Below are 13459 nucleotides of genomic sequence, written 5' to 3' on the forward strand. Positions count from 1 at the left end.
TTTTTAACCCTTTAATTTTAAAACTTTAATTTTCAGTTTGATATTTTGGTGAGCCATTATGGCTGCTAATGCAAAAAAAACTAAGCCTCGGTTACAAAAGAAAATACAGATTTGAAGTGCAGCGTAAACAACTTGGAACAGCCTCGGATCCATTTTCAGCGATCCCCAAGCTTCAACGATCTTCAACAGCTACTCACCAGTCTCAAGATAGCGCTGGTTTGACCCGTTCTGCGGAGGAAGGATGGGCTCCCGAGAAGTCGGGCATGAGCCTGGAGGCTTGTTACAACGAACACCCCCATTGGAAGAGACGGGAGCATGGAAGAAGAGGATTGTGACGGCAGATACGCAATCTACAGTGACTGTTGGCTTGGATGGCATCGTTAATTATGGAGAACTCTGTAATTTTATGAAAAAATGGTCTGCGGGTGGACAGCAGTGACGACCCCCTGACTTCCTCTTACTTTACTCTCCCACTGCACAAGAAATGGAAGAAGAGCTGGAAGAAAGTGAGTTACAACTTATGAAATCGGATCCTGCATTTCAAACTGCACCTCGGCCTGTTTACATGATGTTTGAAGGTATTGCTTCTTATTTGGATGTTATTACTGGTCAATTGAACCAGCTGGTTCAAATGAATACTGATATAATTTCAGACCTAACTGTGGTTAAGACAGAAGTTAAAGAAAATAGGGAAAACTTTGAAAAATTTGAAGCTTCTTTTTTTGAATGTAAACAACAGGTACAATCTAATACAGAAACAATAGTAAAGGTTGAAAAATCAGTTAAAGATTTAGGAGCCTGGGAAAAAGAGTTAACCAAAAAAAAATGGACTATTTGGAAAATCAAAGCAGAAGAAATAATGTGAAAATTGTGGGTTTGCCAGAAGGTATAGAAGGTCAAGATCCTGTCAAATTTTAAAAAAATTGGATTCCCCAGATTTTGGGGGAAGAGTCTTTTCCTGATGGATTGGTATTGGAAAGAGCACATAGAGCTTTAAGAAGACCACCCCTACCTGGTTAATCTCCAAGAGCTGTGTTAGTTCGTTGTTTGAATTGTTTGGACAATTCTTCGATGCAGTTCAAAATGCAAGACAAAGGCAAGCTCCAATGATAGTTCAGAATAGTAGAGTTTTCTTCTACCCTGATTTGAGTCAAGATATCATCAGATGCGGACGTGGATTGAATCCAGTTAAAGATGTTTTATGGCATAAAGGTTACAATTTTGCTTTTAGTTATCCTGCTGTGTTGAAAGTGTTTTATGAAAACTATCATTCTCAATTCTTTGAGAGTGAGCATGAAGCAAAGGTTTTTGCTAATGTCAGAGGACAAAGAAGAAGTTCACCATAATCTCCTAAAATAAAATCTGATGGGCTTGGAAATGGGCAAAATGGCAGAAGTGGAAAGAACGAGAATGAAAAGAGTTCACCATCTGGACTGGAATCTCAAGGCTGAATTTTTTTGTAATATGTTAATATTTTTGATTGGCTGACTGGGGAGGAGGGGATTGCACTAACTTCTTTGTTAGTCATCAGTCACTAGTGGGTAATCCATACCCAGTTTTTTTTAGGGAGTTACTACCGTTTGGTAGTTTTTTTTGTTGTTTTTCTTTTATTAACGAAAATTATTTTTATTTGGAGGGCCTATATATTTTAATTTGAGGATCCGAAATAAAAAAATATTCTCTTTTTTTTTCTTTTTTATTAATTTTGTGCTTATTTTTTATATTTAGCAATTGTATTAGATATGTTGTATTTGAAATTTTCTACCTTTAATGTTCAGGGATTAAACAACCTGATCAAGCATAAGTGAGTTTTGGCTTACATTAAAAAGATGAAGATTGATATTGCTTTTTTACAGGAGACACATTTGAATGAAAAAGAAAGTATGAAATTGAAGAGGGACTGGATTGGACATGTTTTTTCTTCCTCATTTAACTCCAAAGCTAAGGGAGTAGCAATTTTGATACATAAAAAATTATCTTTTGAATTACAATCAATGGAGATGAATGCAGGACGTATTCTTAAGTTGAATTGTAAGATTTTTAATGAATTTTGGACTTTACTTAACATTTATGCACTGAATGTGGATGATGAAGCATTTATTTCGGATGCATTTCTGCTTCTGGGACAAGCTAATGAAAATGTTCTGGTTGGAGGAGATTTTAACTGTGTTTTGGAACCTTTATTAGATAAATCTCCAAAAAATGTTAAAAAATCTAAAATGGCAATTCAAATTCGAGCTTTGATGAAAGATTTTAATCTAATGGACATTTAGCGACGTCTTAACCCAACAGAGAAGGATTTCACTTTTTATTCATTTAGACATGAATCTTTTTCTAGAATTGATTTTTTTTTTAGTATTGGCTCATTTACAGGGGAAAATACTGCAAACAGAATATAAAAGTAGGGTAATTTCAGATCACTCTGTTGTATTTTACTTATGAGAGTTCTGAAAAAGTTCATGCAGCTTCTCATTGGAGATTCAATACGATGTTATTAAAAAAACAGGAATTGAATTTTTTTAAAAACAAATTAATCTCCTTTTGGAAGAAAATGTTAACTCTGTTCAGAGTAAATTTATATTGTGGGATGCTATGAAAGCTTACGTGAGAGGTCAAATAATTAGTTATACCTCTAAAGTTAAAAAGAATTATCTGACCAAGAGCCTTGAATTAGAGAAACAGATTGATGAATTAGAAAAGGAATTTCAGAGAGATGTGACAGAAAATCAGAAGATAGAGTTGTCTAGATTGAAATTGAAATACAATATGTTGCAATCTTATCAATTTGAATGCTTGATTAATAGATCTAAACAATGGTATTATGAATGGGATGAGAAAGCACATAAGGTACTTGCATGGCAGTTAAAGAAAGAACAGGTATCAAGGGTTATTAATGCAGTCAGACGAAATTCGACTGTTACTTATAAACCTCGTGAGATTAATTATGAGTTTCATTCATTTTATAAGAAATTATATACTTCTGAGGAAAAACAGGAGAGCGGATCGATTGACTCCTTTTTATCAGTGTTGAAATTACCGGTACTAGGAGAAGAAGACATATTGGAGCTGGAGGCTCCTTTTACTGATCTAGAAATTAAATCGGCTATGTTGGAAATGCCGAATGGAAAATCACCTGGTGATGACGGGTTTTCAGTTGAATTTTATAAGGTATTTTATGATGATTTATCTACAGCAGGGGTGTCAAACTCAAATTCACAGAGGGCCAAAATTAAAAACTTGGACTAAGTCGTGGGCCAAACTAAATATTTATTGAAAATTTTCAACAACATCTGCATGTTTTCTCTTCTTTCAACATATGTAATGTTAAACTTTTTCTTATTAAAATAAATGTTTAATAATAGTTTTGGTTAAACTCTTTCCAGAAGAAGCATTAACAAATGAGAAATAAAATATTCAATAAATAATATTTCTCTATAGCCTTTAAGCTCCTTTTAAATGTTTTTTTTTTCACAAGCCAATAAGTAAAAAAAAAAGCAACTTGCTTCAATGACAAACAGGTTTGTCTTTTAAAATGATGAACATATAGTCTGCCTCCCACCTGTCTTGAAAGGTCCTGTTTTCTGTCTTTCATTTGGCCATTTTTCGTAAAGGGTTTATTACATGTGAGTTAGGCGACAGGTCGCAGATGCTAATGAAAGTAAAGAGAGGAGGTGGGGGCAATTAGCGGGCTGACAGGCCGGCACCAACGCATTTGCAAAGCATTCTAGGATTTGTAGTATTAGCTGTGCATGCGCTATACTGGCACAGTGGCCAGCGGGCCAGCTCTAATACGTATTTGATATGATCTTGTGGGCCAAATATAATTATATCACGGGGCAAATTTGGCCCGCGGGCCTGAGTTTGACATGTGTGATCTACAGTGTTTGGAGATGTGTTACGACAGATTAATCAACATTATGATCTACCTGAATCATGCGCTAGTGCCTTAATTACTGTAATTCCTAAGAAGGATAGAGATCCGTTAAAGGTGTCTTCATGTAGACCAATTTCTTTGTTGAATGTAGACTATAAAATAATAGCTAAAGTATTAGCGAATTGATTGGCTAAATTTTTACCTAAGTTGATACATGTTGATCAAACAGGTTTCATAAAGAATAGGTATGCTTCAGATAATATTTTTCGAGTGATTAGTTTGATTAATAAATATCGACAGTGCCCTGACCATCCGATGGTGATATCTCTTGATGCAGAAAAGGCTTTTGATAGAGTTGAGTGGAACTTTTTATTTTAAGTCTTAGAGAAATTTAAGTTTGGTCCTTCTTTTATTGGTTGGATTAAAGCTTTATACAATAAACCAATAGCCAGGGTATTGACAAATGGTCAGATCTTGGAACCTTTTAAATTAACTTGTTCAAGTTGACAAGGTTGTCCTTTGTCTCCAGCTTTGTTTGCGTTAGTAATTGAACCTTTAGCACAGTTGATTGCGACAAAATGCACAGATACAAGGTATGAGAGATTTAGATGAGGAGTATAAAATTAATCTATTTGCTGATGATGTACTGGTGTATTTAACAAACCCAGCTCAGTCATTTTTACACTTGAAAGAGTGTTTAACACATTCTTTATATCCAGATCTTTGTCTGGATATAAAGTTAACTGGGAAAAAAGTGAAATTTTAGCGATAGGTGAAGGAGATTAGGTACTGTTATTAATTTGAAGTGGACTGATCGAATTAAATATTTGGGTATAAATGTGGATGTTGATTATCAATCTTTATATAAATTAAATTATGTACCGTTAATGAAAAAGATCAAAGCTGATTTGATTAAGTGGAAGGATCTTCCTATAAATTTAATTGGAAGAATAAATACAATGAAAATGAATATCTTTCCACATATACAATATTTGTTTCAGTCAATTCCGTGTTTACTTAAGAATTTTTTTTGAGATTTAAATAAAATTGTTAGGGATTTTTTATGGAAGGGTAAATTTCCAAGAGTAGCTTTGAATAAGTTAACCTGGAAATATGCATTAGGGGGATTACGTTTACCACATTTTCAAAATTATTATGAGGCAGCTCAATTTAAATTTATTAGTTCATTAATGGATTTGGAATGGCCCCCTAGTTGGGCTAAAATTGAGATGGGAAATATTTCTGAATTTGAAATACATCAATTTTTGTTTCGGTGGAATTTCAATTTATTACAACAATTTATTACAACAGTGCCTATACGAAAACATTTAATGAAGTTATGGATGAGGAAAAATAGAACGATAGGTTCTAAGGGTAAATTATTGACTTCAACACCATTATATAATAATCAACTTATTCCTTTTTCAATGTATAATCAATGTTTATTACATTGGAAATCTAAAGGTATAAAAAACTTGGGGGATTGTTTTAAAGAAGGTGAATTTTTATTCTTTTATCAAATGAGGGAAGATTTTGGTATTAATGAGAATTTTTTTTGTTTATTATCAACTTTGATCCTTAGTAAAACAAATATTTGGTAGAGATATGATTTTACATAAATTGACTAAATTTGAATCTTGTAATTGCACCAAAGAAGGGATATATTTCATTGATGTACCAAATATTACAGGAAAGTATGGAAAAAAAGGGAAGGGATAGATATAAGATTAAATGGGAAAAGGATATTAATCTTACTTTTTCCGAGGATGACTGGTTAGATATTTGTCATGATCGTGTTAATGGATTGATAAATGTTCGTTATGCAATGGTTAATTACAATTTTTTACATCAATTGTATTTAACACCTGAAAAGTTTTTAAAAATATGGTTTAGTGAATCAGACTCTTGTTTTAGATGTGGTAATTTGGTTGGAACTATTTTTTTCATGCTGTTTGGTTATGTGTACATATACAATCTTTTTGGAAAGCAATTCAATTGTTTTTGGAACATTTGTATAAGATCAAAATATTTCTGGATCTGACAATATTTTTGTTGGGTGAGTTGAAGCCTTTGAAAGATTTGGGATTAGACAAATTTCAGATTGCTTTTGTGTATTTAACTTTATCTGTAGCAAAAAAAATGTATAGCAAGTGCATGGAAAAATGCTCATGTGATTGATATTAATAGATGGAATAATGAGATGAAAACTGGTTTGGTAATGGAAAAAAATCACATGTTTTACATGATAATTATTCTTTTTCTTAATAAGTGGTCTTTATATTCAGAATATTTACATTTAGATTTACTTTGATAAGATTTTAGTAAATATATTTTCAGTTTTTTTTTCTTTGGCTCTCCTAAAGAGAGTAGTCTGAGAGGAGGAGGGGGGGTGTTTCTTCTTTCTTTTTCTTTTTTATATATAATTTTTTTTTGTTCATATTATGTACTTTTTTTTACTGTATGTAATAACCTTGTTGGACGAGTAAATTAAGTTATTAAAAAAATGTATCTTGAAATAAGTTTAACACTAATAAAGTAGCAAATGAAAACTGTAGTAAACAGGATAAGATATAATCAGGTTATTCCTTTGGAGGTGTGTGGAGAAAACATGGGAAAAGGATACGTGCTCATGAGCTCAGCTCAGGGTGGCACCAAGCCTGCTGGTCAATAGAACGGCGGCGGATGGCAGGGGATTAGGGTGGGGACAAAAGGAAATGATTGCCAAAATTTCACTAACTGCTCAGCCTCACACTCCATGATACTTGAACACTGACACAAGCTCTGACAATGGGCGAGTTGAAAGAGGACTGCGGCAGAACTCATTTTGGTCATCTCTATGGTGATACTAAAGGCACTGACCATTTTGGCACAGATGTATCCTATCAGTAATTTTATCTTGGAACGTTGTTCTTTTCCAAGGCAGCTCAATGCACATGGAAATAAATATTGCAGGGACATCAATCAGGACAACAAGCAGCAAATCTCTTCACGAAACCAAATCTACACTTGCAATTTTCTCCCACATGTATGAAAACCATGATTGATGTGCCATAGACATGGACCAGACAAGTGTTCTACTAATACTGGGCTTTTATTAACAGACTAGAACCACCACTAAACTGGCCAGTGGGAAAGCATCTCCATCTGTAATATCAGTAGGGTGGAGTATCTCTACAGCCATAGCCAATAGCAAGCAGTCAGTATAATACACCCTTCCCCCCCCCCCCCCATTACATCATCGCAATGATACATTGAAGTTAATTTAGTATAAAGCCCTGAAAGCAATGTAGAATTTACAAAACAATATTAATCATTCTGGAAATTAATTGCTGCAGTTTCTGTTAAAAAAACATACTCATTTCAATCCAGTTCTGTTTGAAAGAGAGCAGTTTTTAAAACTGCAGATGCTGTAAATCTGAAATTAAAAAAAGAAAAAGCTGGAAATAGGCAGCAGTATCTGTCAGATGAGAAACAAAATGAATTTGGCAGGTGAACACTTTATAAAGGAATACTAAACAGCAAATTGTTTTTGCATCAATGGGGTTTGTTAGTTTAATTTTGATGACTACATGGGTTTTTGAGTTCAGCTGATTCACCCAACCAGAATCATTCAGCAGGCAAGTTGGAGATGAAAAAAAAACTCATATTGGGCTGTTATACAACTTTCAGTGATGTGTTTATATGTAACTATCTGCCATCAACTTTCAAGTTTCCAGTCTGGGTTGTGAAGGCACACTGCAGATTATGGCATAATAAGATCTTCTACAAGCCCATCAGCATACAGTTTCCATGCTGACTAGCAAACACCAATCTATACTAATCCAATTTACTAGGTTATATGCATTTGGTACTTCAATTCAAGGCTCATCTGGATGATTTGTAACAAGTATGAGAGAAACTGGCCCCTAACCCAGAACAAATTAATCCCTCTGTCTATGGGTAAGAAGATCCTGGACACCTGGTGCCAGAATGCGATCAGGTATATTAAGGAATGCTATGAGAAGGACTTATGTTATTCGAGCAATTCAAAATCAAATTTGACTCATCAAACAAGACCTTCTTGTGCTAGGTCCATCTATGGCCCTGCCACTGTGTAGTGACATGGAGGCTCTTAATTCGAAGGAGGATCACACTTAACTTCATTTTGGCTATGTATCTCTTGTACCAATATGAGAGCCAGAAGCTTGGTCACCATAAAGTGAGGCAAAGATGGGAGTCAGATTTGGGAACAACAATTCCTGAGTGATGCTGGTCCGACCTCTGCCGGGCAGCATGAAGCCAGTTATTATTGCCAGATATAGGCTGGTGCAATACAACTTTTTGCACCAGCGATAGCTCACACTGCATAATTGCATAAGGTCAAGCCAGAAATCTCAGATTTGTGTTTTAGATGTGGCGTAGAGACAAACTTTTGTGCATTCAACGTGGCTATGCACCAAGATGAGACCCTTCTGGGTAGAATTAGGGGACATTTTGGGAAAAATCACAGAGGTGGAGTATCTGCAGGATCCAGCGCTGTTCCTGCTGGGCGATATTATGGATGTGAGTCCGAGATTGTCCAAACACAAAATTCAATTCATGAAGGTTGCCTTGGTAGTGGCCAGGAAATGCATAATGGAAATCTGACTACCAGCTAAACACAGCAAGATGGAACACGGAGATACAGAGCTGTGTTCCCCTGGAGAAAATTATAACTTAAGAGGGAGACTTGACACATTCATTGAGGTGTGGCGGCCATACCTGTGACACGTCGGCATGCAGGTGTGGTGTGATCAACGTTCCCAGGGCCTTTCTCACTAGGAATAACACAAGCCCTGAAATACTGAGAACGTGGAGACAACTTGGAAATCCTGCTGGCTCCCTCCCCTCTCCCTTTTTTTTTCTCTCATTGTTATATTTAATCATTGATTTTTATGCTTTTACCTGGGTTGAAGTGGGAGGGAGGGTGAAGAATGGTGGGGGTGGGGGGGAGGCGGGAAGGGGGGAAGATTTCAAATGAAAAGAATATCAGTCAAATCCATTTGGCATGATGATGTTGGAAAGTTAGGCAAAGTATTCAGACATTTCTAATTTGGAAGTATCTAAAAAATGTGGCTTAAGTATATTATATTTATTAGATAATTGTTCAAAAGACATTAAAGCTACCATTTACAAAAAAAATTCTGAAAAAAGAAATGATTCCTTTAACTTTGCAAAAAGAGAAATGTTGCGAGATAAAATAAAATGCTTTAAAACCAAAGAACTTCTGAAATTGAAACCAAAGCCATAATGTGTGTTTAAGTACTGGATTGAAGTGTAAAAGGAATAGTAAAGAGTCTACTGAATACCTCTGCTCGGAATTCAATTCCAGAACTACCAAATACGGGTGTTCAAATTTATCAGAATATAGTAGATTCAGGAAATATAGCGGATGGTAACTGCCCAGTTATAGATCAGGTAAAGCCTTACCACCATCTTTCTTTAATTTCTGCAGATGGAATTTACTCTATCTGGCATTCTTTTTATTCCAAATGTAAGATATTTTAGAATCAATGTTATCAAAAAAGGATTTTGGAATAAAAACTTGGACTGCTTGGACAAAAGTTTAGGTAGCATTTCAATAGCATTAATACGACCTATTAAAGATAAAGCCAAGAGAGGCCATTTAGAAAGAGATTGTTTCACATAAACTATCAAAGAAAGAAAGTTAAATTTATATCGATCTTTAAATGTTTTGGTGATTTTTAACCCCAGGATAGGTAAAATGGTCTTTAACCACTCTATAAAGTGTGCATGTTTATTGGGAGTAATTCGCTCTTATAAAGATTCAATTTATATCCAGAGAAGCGACCAATATTTGTCAAGTTTATATTGCGTGGCTAATTTTATTTAACCGTTGGAGAATTTTAGATGGTGTTCGTATTTCCACCACCCGACAGGTCCGCGAGGAGCCAGAAAACTGGAGTCAGAAACCTGAGGCAAGTATAAAGGACACTTTTCACGTGTAATTTATCCGCGGCTGCTCCCCGGATGAAGAAAATACCAGATCTACCTGCAAGTCATTGCAGCTGTTGTGCCCGAGACTCGAGCGGAGAACGAGCCGAGTCGTTGGTCCAAGGACAACAGTTAGGTCCAGGACTGTCACTTAGCGGTCGGGATCCGGGATTGCACCAATAGCCTCTGCCACGTGGTGAAATGGTCAGGAATCGACGATATCGATCCTCTTCTCTGAGAGTCCGGTTTTTTTTCCATTTTCGTTATCCTTGCACTAATTCCAAGGTGATGTCATTAGGAAATACTCTTGGAGTTTCCCATATCGTCACGTCAAGTCTGATACCCTGTTTAATCCATGATATCAAAAGTCAAGGAGTTTCTCGTCGCTTCCCATGCCATCCACGCCAATTGAATTGAATGAATGGGCGGTCCGGTTGTGGGAGTGGTTACAGCGCCAGTGATCGGGACAGGGGCTCGAATCCCGCCCTATGTGTAAGGAGTTTGCACGTTCTCCCCGTGTCTGCGCGGGGTTTCTCCGGGAGCTTCGGTTTTCTCCCACCGTTCGAAACGTACCAATGTGAATTGGGTGTAAATTGGGCGGCCATGGCGTCACGTTAACAATCTGTGTAAATATGGTGACAAATGAAGGTATTGCAACAGTAACATTAGCGTGATCTTATCAGTAATTGAGTATTCGTCCAATCTCAGCGATTAATTAATATTATTTCATACGTGATAGAATACTGCCATCTATCGCTGCCCAACGGCACGGAAACCAGAATGAACTCCGGCAACAATTCGGATTTATCTGGGAGATATACATTTCTTGAATTAATACCAAGAAACGTGCATCTCCCAACGAAACATGTCGTGACGTTGCCGGTCAAGATTTACCATTGACTTCCGAACTTCCTGGAGTCGGGCAGTAGAGCGGGACACTGCCGAATTCCCCAGCAGTGACGCCGAGGAATGCGCCCGGGTGAAGCTGAACTGGGCAGAATCATCGAGTCCATACCCAAGGCCTTCCACGCGTACGCGAAGAAGGATGACGAGACGGGGTGGGGCCGAAAAGGGATTAAAAGGGGGATCAAAGTAAAGACTTTGCATTCATGTGGTCACTGGGAAGCGGGACCTTGGTTAAGGCGTGGTCAGTTCGTTTGCAGATGACACGAAGTTTAGAGGTGTTATGGATGATGTGAAAGGTTGCCATAGGTTACAACTGGATACAGACAGGGTGCGTAGTTGGAGAGGGAAGAAGTAACAGATGGAGTTCAATTCGAATTAGCGTGAAGTGATGCGCTTTGGAAGATCAAATTTGAAGGCGGATTACGTGGTTATTAACAGCGTGGGGGACCAGAGGGGTCCAAGTCCATCCACCCCTCGAGGTTGCCACACATATGGTGCAGTCGCCTTCGGTCGTCGGGGGTTGTGTTCAAGATTCCTAAAGTTATATTTTATAAAACCCGAGTTAAATCATCATTTCAATATTGCGTTCACTTCTGGACACCTCATTACAGTTTAATACACAAATGTTTGGAGAAACTCAGCAGGTCACACAGCGTCCAAAGCATGTAGCAGTGGTTCTCAACCTTTTTCTTTCCACTCACATACCCTAAGTGCTCTGTGATTAGTAAGGGTTGCTTAAGGTGATATGTGAGTGGGAAGAAAACGTTTGAAAACCACTTTAATTGTACCCAATTGACTCGTTATGTGAATGTTTTCATATCTCCAAAGGAAAAGGGTCAATGACAATTTTTCTCCAGCAAGATATTTCAGTAACAATTGGGTCTGGAGCAGTGATTTTAAGCAATCCCTTACTAATCACAGAGCACCGATGGCAGAGGGATTACTTAAAGTGGGACGTGAGTGGAAAGAAAAAGGTTGAGAACCACTGATGTAGAGATATATAAGCAACATTTCGGACCTGAGCTCTTGGTCAAGGTAACAGGAAAGACGTAGAAGCTTAAAAGAGGTTGCTGAGATTTGCCAGGATGTTGGCTGGACTGGCGAACCTTATGAAACAAGGTTGACAGAGCTGGGTTTTTGTTCTTTGCGCTAAGAAGGATGAGAGCAGAATTTATAGAAATATTTAAGATTAGGACGGGTATAGAGAGAGCGGACAGCCAGCTTGTTCTTCCCAGAGAAATAGTAATAAATACCAGAGGACATCAGTTTGAGGTGAGTGGAGGACATTTTGGGGGAGATACCAGAGAGTGGTGGATGCCTGGAATAAATTGCCCGAGGTGGTTGTGGAGGCTGGTACAAAAGGTACATATAAAAGATTCTGAGCTACACAGGGACATGGGTGTCAGAAAATAAGAGAGTTAAGGGTGTGAGGGAAGAAGGATTAAATTGTTGAGGGGTGTGTGTATACTGAGTGTTCCATATCGCTGGCCTGGCAGCCCTCTCGAGGCAGCGTCTTGGATAGATGCTTGCAGTCAACGGCGGGTCAGTGGCCGCGATAGGCTTCGCTAAGTTTGGCACTTTTTTTCGCCTTCTGTATTAAGTTTCCATGAGTTTCCAAACGAGACTGATGCAATCAGTAAGTACACGCCAAATCTCCGCTCTTTTGGAAGGTACAAGCGCAGGCGTGCCTTCTTCGTGGTTGCTTTAATGTATTGGGTCCACGTGAGATCCTCTGATAAATGGACCTCAGGAAATTGAAGGTACTCACCCTCTCTACCGCGATCCCATCAATACGATAAGCGAAAAATCTCTTCCACAATAAGCTCTTTAGTCTTGTCCAGAGGTGGCCAAAATGCGGCTCGTGATACACGTGTAATGTACAGCTCTCGAAAATGTTGGCTTGAGAAGGTACCAGGGCTCCCCAAGCCGCCCCGGATACTCCAGGACCCTGAAGCCAGACCAGGGTGTCCCTTGACGGTCAAGGCCCGGGCTTCGTGACAAGAAGGAGAGGGCAGCGGAGGAATGGCCCCGAGAGAGGAGCGGAGCGAGCAGCGCACGCCGGAGTCGGGTTCTCCCCGCTGGGGCAGAGCAACACCAGAGCAGAGGGTGAAGCTGAGGGTCCTCCGTAGGGAGCGGCCGCAGATGTCCGGAAGCCGGGTCTGGGCCAGGAGAGTTCCGATGAGGCCTGGCCTTTCCCAGAGGTGGGGGTGTCTGTCTGAGACACGCACTCTTGCAGGGGGAAGCGATGTGAAGGAAACGGGGAGGAGAGGCAGGAGAGGGTCCCCATGAAGACGCCAAGCCAGGACAGAGCTGAACCTGGCAGCAGCTGTGAAGGTCCTATCAGTGGCCTCAACAATTTAATCCTTCCCTCCCTCATTTGCTGGCCCCACCAGATGGAGAGTCAGCACCAGGCAGCGCAGAGGTCAGATCGCTTCAACCTCCGCTCCCAGCAGCCACTCCTCCCATCCCGCCAGCGACTGGGAAGAGAGGAGCGGGGGTGGGATGAGAAGGAGCAGAGCTGTGTGCCCCCTGGCCTCGCCCTGCCGCAGGAGGAAACTTTGCACCGGTTCGCTTCCCGGTTCCAGAGTACTTGGAGGCACTTGTCAGGATAGGACAAACCGGCATTGGGTTCCTGAAGGCAATCTTTGAGGAAGTGACCAGCAGACTGGATCAGCGACGTGCAGAGGATCTTGTGTATTTGGATTT

The sequence above is a fragment of the Narcine bancroftii genome, chromosome 4 (genome assembly GCF_036971445.1).
Source record: "Narcine bancroftii isolate sNarBan1 chromosome 4, sNarBan1.hap1, whole genome shotgun sequence".
NCBI lineage: Eukaryota > Metazoa > Chordata > Chondrichthyes > Torpediniformes > Narcinidae > Narcine > Narcine bancroftii.